The sequence below is a fragment of the Dermacentor variabilis genome, chromosome 3 (assembly GCF_050947875.1).
Source record: "Dermacentor variabilis isolate Ectoservices chromosome 3, ASM5094787v1, whole genome shotgun sequence".
Taxonomy (NCBI): domain Eukaryota; kingdom Metazoa; phylum Arthropoda; class Arachnida; order Ixodida; family Ixodidae; genus Dermacentor; species Dermacentor variabilis.
Genome location: NC_134570.1, coordinates 31,689,623 through 31,708,150, shown reverse-complemented (window position 1 = coordinate 31,708,150; position 18,528 = coordinate 31,689,623). Strand labels below are relative to the sequence as shown.

The 18,528-nt window shown below is 47.5% G+C and overlaps 1 protein-coding gene across 3 annotated transcripts in view; it reads right to left on the bottom strand.

Annotated features, from left to right (window-relative positions):
- The window catches only part of Tmtc2 (Transmembrane O-mannosyltransferase targeting cadherins 2), a 376,982-nt gene that overhangs the window by 255,389 nt on the left and 103,065 nt on the right, over positions 1-18,528 (bottom strand). Inside the window, exon 1 of one of the 3 annotated variants that reach the window (XM_075684665.1) lies at positions 15,784-15,837. The exons of the other annotated variants lie outside the window; for them this stretch is intronic. The gene's annotated coding sequence lies outside the window, so the exon portion shown is untranslated. Of the gene's footprint in view, positions 1-15,783; positions 15,838-18,528 lie in introns of those variants that run through there. 3 annotated transcript variants of the gene reach the window in all.

Genomic DNA, 18,528 nt, shown 5'->3' with positions numbered 1-18,528 from the left:
TGTAAGAAGCCATTTGTAAGAGGCTATAGTTAAAGGTCTAGTTAACTGGCACGCGGGGCACTTAGCACCAGATAGTCGAGCTAGTTGGCAAACAAGTAAATCAGGATTTAACCAAATAGCGCTGGTTGGTACAAGCAGGAGATCTGCGTTTACCAACAAGCTGGTACGTAAACAAGAAAGCCAGGCTTATGTGTGTGTGTGTGTGTGTGTGTGTGTGTGTGTGGTACCATTTCTTCATTGATTCATGTCAATATATAAAAAAAAAATCTGGGGTTGGTACAAACTGGTTAGGCCAGCTGGTGTTTAAAAAGAAAAGCTGGGCTTCGCACCAATTGCGTGCCGTTGTTAAAATTAATTTAATTTTGAGGTGTTACGTGCCGAAATCACGATATGAAGCACACCGTTGTGGAAAATTCCAGGTTGATTTTGACCATGTGCAGTTCTCAAACGTGCATCGAAATTTAGGTAAACAAGCGTTTGTACATTTAGCTTCCATGGAAATACCAGCTGCCATCGCGGTCGAAACCGCGACCTTGTGCGCTCAGCGTACGCAACTTTCTAGTCACTGAGCTGCTGTACTGTAGAATGATTTACACCCTTAACAGTAAATAAGGGTGTAAATAGGTTGTACCACCCTTTTTGAGAGTAAAGATGTAAAGGTGTGAGTTCTCTACAATAATTCAGTTCAAGCTGAATGTATATATATATATATATATATATATATATATATATATATATATATATATATATATATATATATATATATATATACACAGTTTGCTGTTCAAACGGGGACTTACGCAAAAATGCATTGGCGACCAGCTTTATATCTAAGTGGACAGTCAATGGCATTCGTGACACAAATTTGGCACATCTCGTAGCTCGCGCTACAGTGCCAGAGTGATAGGGAAGCAAAGGCAGAGGGGGTAATCAGACGCCCTTCCAGCTATAGTCTAGGTGTTTAAGTTAAAATGACGTGTCTCAAACGCTGATTTCGATTAGGGAATCATAACACGTCCCTTGGCGCAACTAGGTGACGGGTTAATTGGAAAACATTAATCAATTACTAGCTATTTAGTGATTATCACACATATGCTGATGCCCGCCGTCCGAAGAGAATCAGCTGTCAAAAAAAAAAAAGGCAAAAAAGACAGGCATTGTGATATCTACTGCTCTGCCTACAAAAGAAAAATACATTTCCTTGAACCGTGGTATACATTTCGTGAGAACAGCTAGCTGATTGATGGAAACTTGATTTACCTGCTCTAGAGACTTGAGTAACATTTGGCACGAAAAGAAATTTGTCTACACGCCTCCTGGGTTCTAGACCCTCAAAAAAAAAAAAAAAAAAAGGAGGGGGGGATCTTTCTCCCGAAGGCGACGACAATAAAACGAAACAGAACAGAACAAAACAAAACAAGAAACGACAGAAAGGTTAAAAGTGTTTCCACACCGCAGGGCCACAATGAAAATGATGCCGCGGCTGCGCTTGCAAAAGATGGAGGCACCAGATGGCGGCTGCGCATGAATAAAGATCAAATTCTCCTTCAAATAACGGGCGCGCTGTTTTGAATTGTTACTTCCTTCGGCGAGCACGCTGAAACCTATCCTGCTTGGGCGGCGCTGCTGCCTGCAGTAGATTGAAATAAATAAATAAATAAATAAATAAATAAATAAATAAATAAATAAATAAATAAATAAATATCAAGAGGAGTAAAAGACAAAAAGAGAGCGGGAAACAATAACATATGCCAACTAGAACAAAAACATCAGTAACTATCGAGAGCAGAAAAACAAACTTAGTAGCGTGCTTTGCATATCAGACGCGATCGATGAGAACGCTTTCTACCCGAGGAGTTTCAAAATGCTGCGAATTATACGCTCCCGGCGATGGCAAAATATCAAGGAAGATATTTATTACAAGGGCACGTATACAGAATGGAAAGCTGTCGTACAGCACTAAACGGAGAACTTGGCGGTTTATATACAGAAAAAAAGTTACGATGGTGGAGGTTAGGTATGTAGGATTAAATGGGGTCTAACTAGAGAGCTTGGAAGCAGTACGCCTCCGGCTTCGCCGTATCACTTTTATGAAAAAATAGATATGCTTTCAACATGAGTAGTTGCGATTTGGTGATAACAAAAACGACAATCTATAGCAGCCGCAAGCATCAACACATGAAAGAGCGAAAAAAAAAAAAAACAGAAAGTATCAACAACAAAGGCGAGTCGCTGCATAAAATCGTTTCCATGTAGTAATTCCAGCACATGTGCACATCGAAAAAAAAAAGTTTGCATTGCACTTAAAGCTGTCCTTTCAAGGCTGCGAAAATGATCGACGCATTAGTAAGAAAATGTCATTAACCCAAATGGTGCCACATTTTGTTGCATTGTATACTGATCATGTACTGCGATACTCAGGTGAAACGGGTATAGAGCAAAAAAAAAAAAATTTTTTTTTCTTAATTTATTGAAATGCTTTCTATATCAGCCCACACCGTGACATAATATCCGCAGGCGCCGGTTCTCCTACACTGAATATATGAACATGCAGTCGTCGATTGGCTTGCCTTTTTCAGCATCGATCTTGTTGCATGAAGCTGGGATATTCTCTCTATAATATGCTACTGTGCGCTACCAGAAAAAAAAAAAGAAAAGAAGAGAACCTGATTAAGTTTCACCGCTTAATACATGAAATATTGTCGCGCACATTCGCATTCCCAAATCGAGCAAAAGAAAGAAGCGCTCGCGATACCGCTCAAAAGCGTGCTAACTTGAGAAAAATGAAAACGCCTTTAATTTGCGGCAGATAACGGTATGGTACACCTAGTGAGAACGAGCAAGAGACTTTGTATAATCCGCTTTGCCGTTTTCTTTTCCATCTTTCCAAGCTGCTTTTTCTTGTTGTTCTGTTCCTTTTTATCCCTTTTTACTTCGTTGCCTTGCTGTGAGCTCACTAAATCGACCCTCCATAGAGTTATAATGTATAAACGAACCAAGCTGTGCCTAGGGTACGCTAAATTCGCTCATCTCCCAATTTATATTTCCGGTCTTTCCGCGTCTCCAAGGCTATACCGGCCGCGATAGAACATGCAATTGGTTTTCTTTCTTGCTCCTTCATCGTCTTATTTTAATTATTTCCAGTTTTTTTTTTCATTCTTGTCGGCTCGGCCTCCAGTGCTCGTCAGCTAAAACCCGGAGGGCAGGAATTCAGAATCCGCTTACTCGCGATTTGCGAAGTGGCGGCACCGGGAAGAAGAGACGTCCTTCGCTCGCGCGCTTGCACGGGCCCTCAGGGCTGGAAGCGAAAAGGACAATCAAGCTCGTTCTGGCAGACAGCGTATAGATCTGGACGATGTGAGGATGTGACAGCAAGCACAATGCGAAAAGAACAGAGAAAAAACAAAAATTAAACAAGAGTAGGGTAGGCGGACAAATAAAACAAAAAGAAAGAATTTGGGAGGAAGGGACTGCAAAGTACACCGCCCTTGGGTGTGCGTCACACGAGGTACACATTGCAAGGATGAGAGAGGCATAGAACTCTCCTGTTCGTGCACGTGTGCGTGCGTGTGTTTTATGTCCTCACGTGTGTGCGTGTGTCTGTTGGTGTCTCTGCGAGTGCGCAGTAATAGGGAAATAGGGATATCGTCGTGCTGTGTGTGTAAGCTGGCGCGCAAGCGTATTTATACGTCTACATGCACCTTAGTATGCGTATGTGCGCATTCTATGTGTTAGTGGCTCTCCCAAAAGCAAACTTTCGGCAAAAATTGCCGCCGACGGCGCCATGGAGCGAACCGATGCGCGCGAGAGCCGAGAAAGAGGGGAGACGTCCATGGGGAAGAGAGTCCACAAAAAAAGGAGGAAGTGCGCGCTGCGCGACGTCGTAAGTGTGCAAGCAGCCCGGCGCAGCTGTTGGTTACGCCATACGCGCGTCGCCCAACAAGCGAAAGAAAGCCGAGCAGTAAAATAAGGTGAAAAGCGCGAAGAAAGGGGAAAATGCGCGGTGACGGGAAGTGTCCCTGCGCGTACGTACATGCTGGGAAGCAAACGGCGCGCGACAGGACCTTTTAGCGGCGTTTAGGCTGTCTGTTTTCTTGGCGCACGGGGGCGCTAATGAGATTAGCCGCGCTCCAAGTGCTGCGAAGCAACCTCCCTCCCCCTTTTCGATCCCCCTTTCTCTTTTCCTTTGGTCGTCGTGCTGACTACGCTTTCCCCCTCTTCCCTACGGTTTCAGCGGTGCGGCACTGCTCTCTTTTCTCGTCCGCGTTCGACAGCTTCGCACTTATGCAAGCCTTCTGCGTGCAGCCAGGCCGCTCTCTTCCGGACCCTTTCCTCTAGCCTTCGCCGGCCTGACCCTATATATATGCACAACATTCGCCTGGGCTGATATGCCGAAAACGTCGGCGCGTTATATACGACGAGGCGCTCGAAAAAAAAGAAAGGAAGTAAGAAAGAAAAAGAAAGTAAGAAAAGAAACAGGAAAACGAAGAAACAAGCGAAAGGAATAAGAGCATCACCATCGAATGCAGGTGCAGACACGAAAAGCCTTCAAGTGCACGAAAGCAAGGGAAAAGCTGGCGGGGAAGAAGGGTGCGACGGGAAGGACTGGGTCTTAAGGAGGTGCCGAGGTTCCCATTCGGCCAAAATTAGGGTACAGTGAATTCAGGTGTTGTAATCGCAAGTGCTGCCACCTTCGTGGCGTAGCGGCAGCAGACTCCTTCCTGATTTAGCCTTCTTTGTTGGCGGCGGGGAAGGCACGATAAAAAAAAAAAGGGGGAATTGCCTTCGTCGAGTTAGGGAGTGAAAAAAAAAAAGGCCTTCGGTAGGCAATCAGGAGGACGGCTTGCTATAGTGCGTGCCACGGCGGCGGCGACGAAGTGGGGAGAACGGAGGGGCGGGGTAGGCGGAGAGGGAAACGGGGAGAAAGAAGGGACGGCGAAGCTGTATGTGAGCGGGAAAGCTCTTTAAATGTCCCCCTCCTTTTAGTGCTCTTATTGGGCTTTCGTTCCTCGTACAGGGGATGCCCTCACCCCCTGTATTTCCTTTAAATCCCATGCACTCGAGAGTGGAGTGGCCCGCGCACACACAGAGCGAAGAAAGCGGTCCGAATGAAAGCAAATGCGCCGCCGCCGCATTCGATATACGAGGAGAGCGGCGGAACGAGCGAGATTCCCTTTATATTAGAGGCGGCAGAGCAAATATGAGGAAATTTTACCGAGTCCATCTCGACTTCTTTTCTGTTTATCTTAGGCCGTCGTTCTCATACAGGCACTCTTTATTTCCGTTTCTTGCTTTACCGTGGCTTGGAACGCCCAATAATACATGTGCACACATACCTATGGGCTGACTTGCGTATCGCTTGCTGAGCAAAACAAGATTATAATAGCACTGAAGTGCACTTCGAAAGAAAGCGCACGCGTCTATTGCTCCGTAATTGTCGCGTACCACGATACGAAGCCCTTCTTTGTGGCTTGCACATGAGGCGCTCGTAACCGCGCGACAGAGCCCACCATGTTGCGATTGTGGGATTTTTCCTGTCCTCTGTGAAAAGGGAAATACTGATGAGACGCGTGTACCTTGCATAATCAAGAAAAAAAACCGACGTCACACTACTGAAAAATAAGTTTCTTTCTCTTTCTTCGACGCATTGCACATGCAAAGAATTTACTCTTAATTTGAACCCCCCCCCCCCTCCTTGTGCCGCAATTTAAACGTAATTCTCTCTACAAGGCTTTGCGACACTTTCTGTGCTAGCCACGTAGTATGCGCAAATTAATGATGACAATCCTCGAATTTCTGGGCTAAATTAATGTTTTGCGATGGTCCTGTTATAAAACGAGCTTTCATTATTTTATGCTTATAATTTAATACACAGTTTACCAAGCAGTGGACTAGCACGCGTAACGTACACTATAATCTGCCGCTACAATCAAACACGTTACTCAAGCTTTCACTGACGAATTACTTCTATATTTTTCCTTTGAATGTGCGCTGCGTGTGTTCAAAACAGATAATAAATGTTTGCCGGTGTCAAGCGCACTTTATTTATTTATTTGTTTACTTGAGTATTTATTTGTTTATTTACTTATTTCAATACTGCCGGTCCAATGCGAGACCAGGGCGAGCACGCTAACGTCGAATGGCACCCAAGACGCCTTCGAATCAAACGCACTCGATCACTCGCAAGCACCGCACGGCGGCACTGCGAACGCAAAACGCTCACGTGAATGAAAATAAACGAGAAACGACTGATGAACCACACGGGGGCTCCTTCACAGGTCAGCGCTTTTAAAGGCGGCCGAAAACTAAGCGCGAAAAGCAGACCACGACCCCTTACAGAAAAAAAAAGGAAGAAGACATGAAAAATTGCAGAGCCTTCAAGAGATAAGGGAGAAGCAAGAATAAAGATGCTGCTCGGAGAAAGAAAGAAAGAAAGAAAGAAAGAAAGAAAGAAAGAAAGAAAGAAAGAAAGAAAGGCGCAAGGACGGAAGGAGTGAAACAGCGAAAAGGCCCAAGACAACACCACCTCACCGGCTTGGAGCGTTGAAAAAAGAGGGCACTTCATTGATTCAATTTTGATTTGGCCTGATTCGACCACCATGACACTCCGGGGAGGATTTCTCTCTCGCGAGGAGCGGAGCCCGGGCCAATCCTCCAGGTCTCTTCTCGCGAGGGAACCGGAGCCGGATAGACGTGACGGAGAGCGAGTGAATAAAGAACGCGGAAAAGGAAAAATAACGAAAAGGTTGAGCGAAGAAATTGGAAGACAGGGGAAAGGGGGGGGAGGGGAGGGCATATATGTTAGGGTGTGGAGCAACGGCAAAATGGCAGCTCAGGGGCCGCTTCGAGTATAAGGAGCTTCTGTCTGGCCCCGAGCCGGTGGTCTCTCTCGCTCTCCGTCTCCTTCGAGCACTACATCGGAAGCAGCAGCGTGGGTGATGTATACGAGAGTGCAGGGAGAGTTGCCACGAGAAAAGAGCCACGCGTAAGCGAGAAGAAATTGTGAGTGCATGGATGGATAGCATGAGTCGAGTGTAGCTGTGGCATATCGTCCAGAATTTCGTTAAGGTTAGTTCCTATTCTTTTTCTTAAATCTTCGCCATTCTTTAAGGGAGCAGGTAAGTTTGTGTCGTCTCGTAAACTGGAGCGGTGTTCTGAAATCACATTTATATCATCGATATAAAAGCATATAAGCGAGGAAGAAAGTCATAAAGAGAAACTTTTGTTACTATTAATATTATTATTCTTATTATTAAGATAATCTTGTTTCACTGTTACTATATTATTGGTCCAATGTATACGCGATCCGTCAATATGAAAGGGAGCACTTGATTCATCTGGGACTAGTGATTCCTTGAACAGTTCAAGTCAGAACCTCACTCACTACTATTTCTTGTGTTGTTAACCTGTCTAGGAATACCACTACTGCAAATTTTCCTCATCACGAGCATACACAAGGAGAATTACCGACTTTGAATGCCATTTCGGAGTTTGCTTTCAGACTGGCGCATCGTGTACATCTTATGACACACGTACGGCGTATACACAGGTGTAACATCTAATAACATACGTACATATTGGCTTTAACAATGGCGCCTTTATTTTTTGTTTTTCGTTTCTTTCCGGAAATTCTTCGAGATATTTGCGCTATGTATCGTGAGTTTAAGCACTTACATTAATCTCCAGCACATCACAGCCCGATAGAGTTTTCCTGCGTTATACGGTAGCGAGTTTCCAAGTCGACTAATAATAAAACAACATTTCAATCATGGACTTATTATGGCTAAGTGCCTACAGATGGCCGACAGCAGTGCTAATTGGACGTGAGGCTCCTGCGCGGGGAAAGTGCACTGGTCAGTGTTTTGGTTAGAGCTCAGATTTACCTAATTAGGGACAACGTTCGAAAAAACATGCCCACTAAGAAAAAAAAATATTGAAAGAAAGAAAGGAACTCAAGAAAACGCGCTCAGTGTACCTTAACATGCCGGCCGATGTGCTTTGCGGAGAGTGCATTACCGCCTTTCCTGGCAGTTCTCATTACGCAAATGACCTATGGAGACCTGCAAATATTACGAACACCGCGGTCATCTTGTTCTCGGGTGGCTTAATTAAGCGAACGAGATAACAAGCTGAGCAAAGTTGGCCGAGCGGGAAATCATCATCATCAACGACAATATTATACGGATGCCCGCTGCAGGACGATGGCCTTGCGAATTCCGATTACCCTTGTCACACACATCGACTGGCTCCGTGGGCATGCCTGAATTTCTTTCCTGCCTCGTCATACGACCTCCAGTCTTCTACTGCGTTTCCCGTTCCTCGGAGCATCCATTCTGCCATCGTCATTAATATCATCATGGTGGCGTCATTTTATGACGCGATGCGCTTCCACCATGAATGCGTTGGACATTACCACCGAGATAAGGGGGCGGGAACACCGCGATCGCAATGTCACAGATGCCTCGTGCTGTCTATAGAGTTTGCGCTGCCTGACTTACGTTTTTCGCAGGAAAATAAATTAAAGGAATGCAGAAAGTGACGTTTGAAGAACATGCTGCATATCAGTACAACTTAAACTATAGAGCGAACGCAGCCTCAAAGACTCGCGACGATAGCTCAGTATCTATGGCACGTTGCTCTGCTGAGCGTGACATCGCAGGTCCGATTCCCGGCCGCGGCATTCCTATATCGGGGCGGAATGCGAAAAGGCGTTTGTACACGGTGTTTTGGGCGCACGTTAAAGAACCTCAGGTGGTCAAAATAAAACCGGAGCTCCCACTACGGCCTGCCTCATAAACCACTGTGCAGTTTCGCGACTTTAAACCCGACATTTTTTAGTAATGTCTATAGAGCTACGTCTCGGTGCGACTGAATGAATATTGTTAAAACAGACGTTTGGGCGAGCTGGTAAGATATATCTGAAACAGAACAGCGTGGTTTTCACGGGGGCAAGCAGGGAGAAACGACACGGACGAGCGCTGACTTGCAACTGAAGTTTATTGCTTGGAACGAAGAATATATAACAGCTCCAACCAACAGGAGAAACCGAAAAAACGATACATATATTCACAGTCAGTCATACATGCTGCCCTGAACAAGTGACTTTCTTGTTCTTATAGACACATGTGTGGAACAATTTGACGCAGTCTTTACGCAGATCAAAGACACCTTTGTTCTCGACTTTCTTGTTCTTATAGACACAAGTGTGGAAAAAAAAATTCACGCAGTCTTTACGCAGATCAAAGACGCCTTTGTTCAGTGCCTTCATCCGCTCATATTAACTACTGAAGTGCCAGAAAATGATGTAATCAGATTTTTGGATATCAAACTCAGATTAATGCAACATCACACGTGTTGGTCTTACGAACCACGAAGCAATAAGCCATTGCTACCTTTTACGTCATCTCATTCTAAGCTGGTTAAACGAGCAGTGGCCAAATCATGCGCGCTTAACAAATCATGCGTGCACTCCATGCAAGATAGCTTCGATCATCAAACAGATCGTCTGGTAAAGGCTGGTCATCCCACGCAGCTGCTAGTGTCAGTGTCAGAAACTATCCTCAGTAGTTTGAGCAAAAACAGAAAAGAACAACGGGTAGATTCGATGACAGGAAAGGAAAAAGTAAAAACCACTGTAGTGCCTTATATTCATCATGTCTCCTATAGAATAAAAAATATAGCTAACAGAGCATGTGTCAAAGTAGTTTCCTCGGCGCCGGATAAGCTTGGGAAGATGTGCAAAATGGTTAGTACTGATTTCGTTCCAAGAAAGTGAAACATCAAACATGAAAATCAATTCGTCTCTTGTAAAAAGGGAATTGTCTACGCCATTCCGTTGTCATGTGGAAGGCTTTATGTCGGTAAAACGGGGAGAAGCCTTAATGAACGCCTGAAGGAGCACAACAACAATGTGCATAATACTGTAAAAGGGCATCTCGGCATCCACTGTAGAGACTGCGACAGCAGGGCTTGCCACCCTGACTTCGATAGAACACAAATTTTAAGTAAACATAGTAACCAACTAACCCGTGAAATCATCGAAGCAGCGCACATCGCCTGGTCAAAAGACGCATGCGTCAGTAGCCCCTCCTTATCGATTACGTCCAAAGAACTGGCATTTTAAGCGGGGGGGGGGGGATATGATGGTTGCAGTTATCCCCCCTGTTCAGTGCAGCATGTATGATTGATTGTGAATATATGTATGGTTCTTTGGTTTCTCCTGTTGGTTGGAGCTGTTATATATTCTTCGTTCCAATCAATAAACTTCAGTTGCAAGTCAGCGCTCGTCTGTGTCGTTTCTGCCTTCTTGTCGCCGTGAAAACCGCGCTGTTCTGTTCCAATCATGTATGAATATGGCGGCTAAAGGACACGCAAGCCCTTCTTCATACTATAGCTAGCACATGTCTGTAATATCCGCAAACTAAATATGGTTACACAGTGTCTTAGCGCAGTTCCGTGAATCGAAACAAAAGCGACGCTCGAGCGACAAGAGCATGCAGAAACAAAGACTAAAAGAAGGAGGGAAGAAAGGCAAAAAAGGAAGGAAAGAAAGGAAGACAGAAATAGCGGTTTCATTGAGGAGTGGCGCGCGCGGTTTTTCCAGCTATAGAGGCCGGAACTCTCGCGTAGGAGGAGGGGGGAAGAGATAGCCCTCCACCCCCAACTTAATGCCACTTCCTGGCGGAGGCTTACCGTCAGCTCCCGAGGAGTTGTACCCCTAAGGTGTCGGAAGCCCACCGCTGCGTGGGCTTAGCCCGCTGTCTGCAGGAGGCTTGTCAGACGACACCCGCCGAGACAAAGGCTTTCCTCCCCTCTCTCGCCGGACTGTCGCCGTGGACTCTCGGTACAAGGGTTCCGTGCTTGTTTCCTCGCACTACGTCCCTTTCTATGCGTCCTTGTTTTCCCGTCGTCTGCTCATACACGGTGACCTTTTCCCAGAAGTGAAGGACGCGCGCGTTTACTTTGCTTTGATTCTGATCGCACACTTCACACATAGCAGGCAAGGCTACGAAGGCTTCGCTCACTGTTCGCATCCGCGATCAAAAAAATAGTGCGCCACATGTGAAGAAAATATATTAGGTACGCGCCGTGCAATTCGGTGTTATAGTAAAGATCATGCTTTTACTTCGCGAAATGTGACATATTTGTTATATAGAAAGCGTTGAAGATCTGAACCTGTTTACCACTGAACGAGCGGAGTGACACATTTCAGCGACCAGCGGCCACAGCGCACCGCTTGCGCTCGCGACCGAAACATAGTGCGTTGCATACTGTAAGCAGAAAGGTGCATAATTGACACGTGATTCGACGTAGCCTTACGTCTGCAAGTCGTAGTTGTAATAAGCGAAGTAATTATTCCGCAGAAAGCGTCTGAGATAAAGAACTACATCGCGAAACGCGCGGAGTGGGACTCTGTGACCGCAATGTTGCCTGCGATCTATAAGAGCGTCACTGCAAAGGGGCGCCCCTTCCACACACACTTGGCAAATATAGTCCTAGAAGACATGGAATGAGGTGATGGTGTGACTGTGCTTCGTCGTGTGTTGCTCGATAGAGGCAAGGCCTGCTGCGCGCGCACTTATTCATGTCAGAGGGCGCTGAGTATGGCCTCTGCTGGTACGGTGTATTACTGTGCAGTTCTAGAGGGGCCTCGTACCGATATTAAATCACAGATATCTCGTCACTCCCTAGCACATGTGCGTCACCTATCAATAATCAAAATGGTATAATGCTGCGTTTTGGTGACGTGCTATCAAGTTTTGACGTTGAAGTTCGTTTCATAACATTTAGTGCAGCTTATACTGTACAAAGCGAATATTCGTTTTATACAATTTTTTAATGCATGTTACCATGACCTGTTCACGCTCCTGTTGTTCTTGTACTCTTGTAGCACCCGCCGCCGTGGTGGCTCAGTGGTTATGACGTTGTGCTACTCAGAACGAAGTCGCAAGTTCGACTGCCTGCCGAGGCAGCCGCGTTCAGATGCGGGCTGTTACGTTTCGCCTACGACGCGCGGTATAGCCGGCGCGGATGCAACGGACGCCGGGGCTTCGTTCAAAGCGGCAGACATTTTTGGCCCGTTCGGCGCCGCCGCTACGCCTCCCTGCCAAGCGCGTCCAGGCATGTTCCAATGCCACGTGTCTTCATGTGCGTGTGTGAGTGTATGTGCATATTGGTGCCCACGCTTGTCGAAGCGCGGCAGCCGGGGAGAGGAGCTCCCAACAACTGTGAAGCGAGGGGGTCTGACAGGCGCCGACACGACGGCTGCTCCACCTTCTCTTCCCATTGTGCCCGAGTGGCGCCGACACGACGCTGCGCCACCTTATCCCATTGTGCCCGAGCGGTACAGTCACGTGCTCGTCTATAGAGGGGTTCCTTCTTGCCCTCAACTGCGAGAGTATAAAAGCAGCTGCCCCCGGACACCAAAGGGGGCTCCGATTTCTTCTGTTGAGTAAAGTGCACTCCCGTCTCTCTACTTCGGTCAACCTGACCGCCAACTCTTTGCGATGTTAGAATAAACAAGTTGTTTTGTTGTTACCAGTCGACTCATGCTTTGCCGGGACCTTCGGATGCTTCCAGTTGTACCCCAGGCCTCCAGGCCAACGCTACCCTTGGGGCTTGCGACCCAGGTGCAACCACGGGCGTCAGCGCCGAGTTCCCAACAACTCGTACCAGCGGTGCGATTCAAACAGGGCGGAATGCAAAAACGCTTGTGTGCCGGGCATCGCGGGCACGTTAATGAACCCCAGGTGGTCAAAGTTAACCCGGAGCTCTGGCAACCCGGAGTCCCTCAACCCCCTGCGCAGTTCTGTTACGTCAGAGCAGACAATTTAATTGATTTGAATATCGGAGGCCGCATTCACAGAGGTTTTTGTTTGCAAGAGCTTCTTGTCATTGGCCAGTCGCCCGTCGCTATGTGTCCACTATAGAGGTCTTACTGTGAACTTCTTTGTCGATGGGGGACGTAGTTCATATGTATAGCTATGATATAATACAGCTGTTTGCTGCGATTTAGTTAGGACAAGAGATTAAATTTTAGGGATCTGGTGATGGTCGAACGAAGATTCTGCATCCGCGCCTTCTTTAGAGCAGCGCTGGGCAGTCGGAGTTTATCTACGCAAACATTTCAGCATTGATATAAGCATGGTGCGTTCATGGAACATGGAGCCTGGAGCAACAAGGATGCCGCATTGGACGCCATAAACGCCACAATTATCCGAAATAAACCAACACAACCACGTCGCACCGATGTGATGACGGGGCCGGTATTCACGATTTCTGAGAAATCGAAACAATGGTATGAGTTATACGCACTGCCACCCATTTGGAGGTCATGGAATATATTGATACGGCAAAATAATTAGTACCGAGCAGGTATATCAATAACCAGTATAGGCTTTGATAGAGCTGTCTAAATAAGTAATTATCGTTTTTCTGTGCCCGTGCACGACACAAGATATCTAAAAGAATGAAAAAAAAATTTAAAGAATGACGCAATTGTGAACATCTTCTTGTGTTAGCCTTGCCCCAGCGCACCTTGGGAGCCAGAAAAATACGAGTATGAGGCCAATAAAAAAAAGAAACGAAAAAGGAAGAAAAAGAAACGTGATCTACTTAAGGCGAAGAGCCACTTAAGGGCCACTCCATCTAGTTCCCTTGGATCAAACGAGACCGACTTGCACATTCGTTGGACAGAGGTAGAAAGAGAGTAAGTGAGAGAGAGAGAGAGAAAATAGAAAGAAACGGAGACAGAACTGCTGTATACGCGAAACATCTTGTAAGAAAAGCGCAAAACGAAGAAACCAAAGAACATAGAGAGAGAATATTACGCAAAAGAAGTTACCACCAAAATTACATAGAGAGAAACCTAAAGGAGTGCAGTGCTATAACGGGACAGGTCGAGGCAGTAACGCAAGAATAAATAAATAAAAAGAACGAAAGAAGAAAAGACAGGGAAGAGGGCAGCATTTTCTGTGACGCAAGATTCAACGTGGCTTGTCCGGGATTCTCCCGGGGATAGCTTCGGGACAGGTTGATAAAAGCGAAGCCGCTCGTTTTCCCCGAGCCAGGACACGACTGCAGCATCGAATACATTCTGGCCGGCGACACGCCAGAGATCAGGGGTTAGGGACTAACACACACAAGCCGCGACGCGCTTCGGTCCCGAAGAAGAGCCCCACCGCACAAATTGGTCTCCCACGAGTGTTGCTTCGATGACGACGTCCTACGGACATCGGCAGTGGGTGTCGGCGGGGATAGGAGGAAAGGGGACAGGGGCTTAACCGGAGGGTGGCCACTACAGCGAATCCTTTTTTTTTCGCTCCGAGCTATATATACGTAACGTTGCTATGCCGCTTCGCTTCCGTTGGCTTTGCTTGTGCGCTTGTATCTTTCCGCGGGAAATAAAAAAAAAAAAACGGGGGAGGGGGATTTGGAAGAGTCTCGTCTGCGGCAGTGGCGTGCTGCCCGTTGATTTGGGCCGGACAAGAGGGGAGGCCGGAGCCTGCCTGGGCGAAACAGACACGGCATTCGTGTCTAGACATCCTCGGAGTTGGAGCTGGCCTATTTCGCAACCAGGGAAGAAAAAAAAATAATAACAACAAAGGACAAAAGGGATGAACAGCTCTCTCTAAGATTATATGTTTATTCTGTATTGGTAACGGAAAACGTTGCAAGAAAAACAGTCCTTTCTTTCTCAGGAATAAACATTGTGAGATGTACACTGGTTGTTCCTAGTGAAGCTACGCTTCATTGAGTTAGCTACGCGAAAGTGCCGCCCATTAGACGCTTTCTGAGTAATGTCGCCGCCAGAAAGCAGAAGCTTTCCATTAAGAGGCTTCTAATGTTCTGCGCGAAACTATAGAGGGCCAGATCAAAGAACGCAGGGCGCGTTTCTTTTTCCGAAAACCAAACTTAAGCAAGGCTGCGAAATGGGCTTTAGCGAGCCTGCGTTTTGTCGACTTGCATGACGCCACACCTCGCACATCACAGGTCCCTGCCATGGTCGTACGCCACATTATTATTATTATTATTTTTCATCACATGCTTCTTTCACTTAGATCCTTTCCTTTCGTTCCCGTTGCCTTGGTGGTCGGTGCTGTGGTCGGTTCAGGGCAGTAGCCAATTGCTCGAACCTGGGACCTTCCGCATACCAGGCGGTATCCTCGGCGTTTTTTTTTTCTTTTTTACCCTCTTCTTATACTTTGCAGAGGCTGAAGAACGCAAATTCTGAAAGTAAGCATAATTCTTGAAAGACGATGTTAGTTTTCTTCCGTGTTCTTGATTTTTATATTTATTTATAGTTCGTTGCTCCTTTTTCATCTTTGAATTTATGCAAGGACATGTTGGAGCCTGTAAGTGGGCGCTGACTACTCGTCCACTCCGACGTGTGGATAAAAAAAATAAGCTAAATGAGGGCACTCAACGAAGAGTCAAGTCAAATATAAGATGCCCCCTCTCCCTCATCCCCAGTTGAGAAAGAGGTCAAACCTTCCATGTCCATTTATAAGTGTAAGCAATTTTTGTACGTCTGCTCTCGTTTAGGTGCCATGTGACAAACATGCTGATGTCAAAACTAGAATCCGTCATTTGCATGGCCAGCGGTTGCAGCGTTGCCTTTCGCTTTTTCGTAGTCTGCGCTCTTCCTCACTCACTTCGTGCGTTACATTCACTCGCGCAACGCGCGTAGAAGGGGAGAAAGAGACGTTAACGTCAGGCAAGGAGAGGTGAAGACGAAGTAAAAAGGATCTGAAAAAGAATATGAATGATTAAACGGAATCTTACATTTTGGCGCAGTCGACAGGATTCGAACCTCCCACGTCGACTCGTGGATCCTTAAGTGTCAAGCTCACGCGCGATTCGTTCGGTACACAGGCCAACCGCACGGATGCCCAGAGTGGGTCTTCAGACAAGGAGGTCACACTTAGAAGCAGGCGTATATGCAGTATACGCAAGTGGGCGTCGCGTTTCACTATAGTCCGTACGCGCAGCGTCTCGCCTGTATGTCTTCTTCGGTGGCCGACTTTATTCCCACAGAAGCAAGAAAACGAGACAACGGAGCCAAAGGTGGTGGGATACGCGTGCCCCTGTGGTCTCTGCGCGCAGCTGCCGCGCGCACGGCCAACCGGCAGCCTCTCGCAACAGTCTTCCGGCTCTTTGCAGCGCCAAGCCTGTTTGTCTCGGCCAGACGCGCCCTTGTTCCATCATTTCCTCGCCCATTGTTTTGTCCTTGTTCGAGTCGAGTGTCAGCTTCCTCGCTGCATCGCCGTCCCCTCGCGGCGCGCCGTACACATGTGCTCGCGCAAGAGAGGTCATCTCCGCTGGCTCGCGAGGCTGCTGGGAGAGCCGCATTCGTAGCCGCGACCGCGGTAAAGAGGGTCAACATCCTGGTGCGCGTATTCGACTGAAGAGGACGAACGAGTCTAGCCAGCCAACACTAATAGCGGGGATAACGGATTCGACCTCACACAATGTTTGACCCTCGGGCCCGTGCGAGGCTCGCAGAGGAGTCCCGGCGTGACGGATGGGGGGCTCTAGACTCGCGGCGGCGCGCGATGTATGCACGCGAACGGCGACGAGTCGTTCGCACGCGGAAGCTTGTTTTTTTTTTTTTTTTTTTTTGCCTGGGCGCAGACGCGGCGGCACTCCGACGCGACATGCAGATTAGCCGTTGTGCCTCTCTGTGTGCAGCTGCTGCGGCAGCGTTGCTTTGAACCATGGGGATCACAGGTTGCGCCCTCTGATGCGAGTTTAAGGAAAGGATGCGATTGTGTACATCATGCACATGCACCCTTCGTTCGCTTTGCATGTGCCACCCGCAGCGATGGCTTGGTGGCGAAGGCGTTACGCGGCTCTGCACAAGGTCGCGTGTTCGACGTTCAGGCACGCCGCCCCACCTCGTATCGATCGGTGGAGGTGGCATCCTTGAACGCCAGCGTCCCAATGAAACCAAGATGCTTTGGATTACGTCTACGTTACGCGAAATATTTGGCGATCAAAATTTTTTGGACGGTGATATTGCTGAAAGCAACATAAAGAACGGCACGTGCGCTAGAGGACGTTACAGGGAAGAAAAACACTTTAAAAGGATGTTTTTCCGACACCTGGTCCGACGAAACGCTCGCTCATGACGAATCTGCTGAAGTGGGGACTCTTGGATACCCACGCAGCAGCAGAGTTTCTAGCATTTTGAAATCTATGGAGGACTTAGAGATCTCGAGAAAACTTTTACTGTACGTATGTGCCCGTGGGTGTGCGTGCCCTCTGAGTGCCTATGCGTTTCTGATTATTGCGTGCACCATGCTTTACACCCAACATCATGCCAGTTTGTCAACCAGACAGAAATGTACAGCGTTTTTTTTTTCTAAAAAGAAGGAACAATTGTTGGATTTAACCTCCAGAAATTGCACAGTAAGTAGGTTATGAGGGAGCTCATAATGGAAGCCTCTGGAAGTATTCTGACCGATCGGATTGCGGGCCGGGGATCGAACTCGCGACCTCCTGCTCAGCAGCGCAACGCCATAGGCACTGCGTCATCGTAGTGGGTCAGCTTTTTAATTAAAGACAAGATCTCTTTCTCTCCTGGAATCTTCTGCATGTGACTGAAATTTAGCGACTATTTCCCGACTAGTAAAGAATAATAAATGGACGCGAGGGAAATACCGAAAGGGAACACGTCACCAGCAACTGCGTAGCTGATCACACACGGCGTATACGCCGTGTGTGTCTACGTACTTTGCAGCCGTTTGAAAACTCGCCGCCACGATCTACGGCGCAGGGCGTACAGACAAAGAGAGAAACCTCTTCCGGAGAGCGCGCCTCGTCCGCTAAATCCGCGAGCACGCACTCGGATGACGCGGGGCGCGGCTCTTTTGGGATTTCGCGCACGACTGGCCCCATCTTGGCCCGGGCTTCTTTCGTCGAGACTGCCGGTGCTCTCTCTCTCTCTCTCTCTCCGCCGTTTCCTTCTTTGGCTACGTGGTAGAGCTAACATTTATGCAGCGTCGACCGCGACGGGTCACTCAATCAACCCGCGGCTTCATTCACGTGTGCCGCGAGGCTATGCGTGGTGGCCCGACATTGCTGCCCGCCATCCCTGTCGCTGCTCAGTGAGTCTTTGTTTTCCGCTGAAGTCGCTCAGACATAAACTCAGAGGCCGCTGCTTTCGTGGTCGCCTACGCTTAAGGGTGCGGTGAACGAAGCGACGGCGAATCAAAGGCTATAAACAAAACGGAAGTTGAAGGAACTAAGCATCAAAGCCCCCCTCCCCCCCCTTGACTCAAAGAAAAGAAAGAAAAGAAAGCGTATGAAACTTGTACTGTTGCTTCTGACAAGCTATGATATGCAACGTTCTTTATTTTCGATATTTTCCCCACGTTCAACATTTTTCTTGGCTGCTCGGTCGTGCTCGGCGAAGTGTTGCGCCTAATCTCAGCTCAAGAAGACTCGTGGTTCGGGGTAAGCAGTCACCACTCTGACGTATGCGCGCACACACACAATCACAAACACACACCTTTCTCAACACTTACG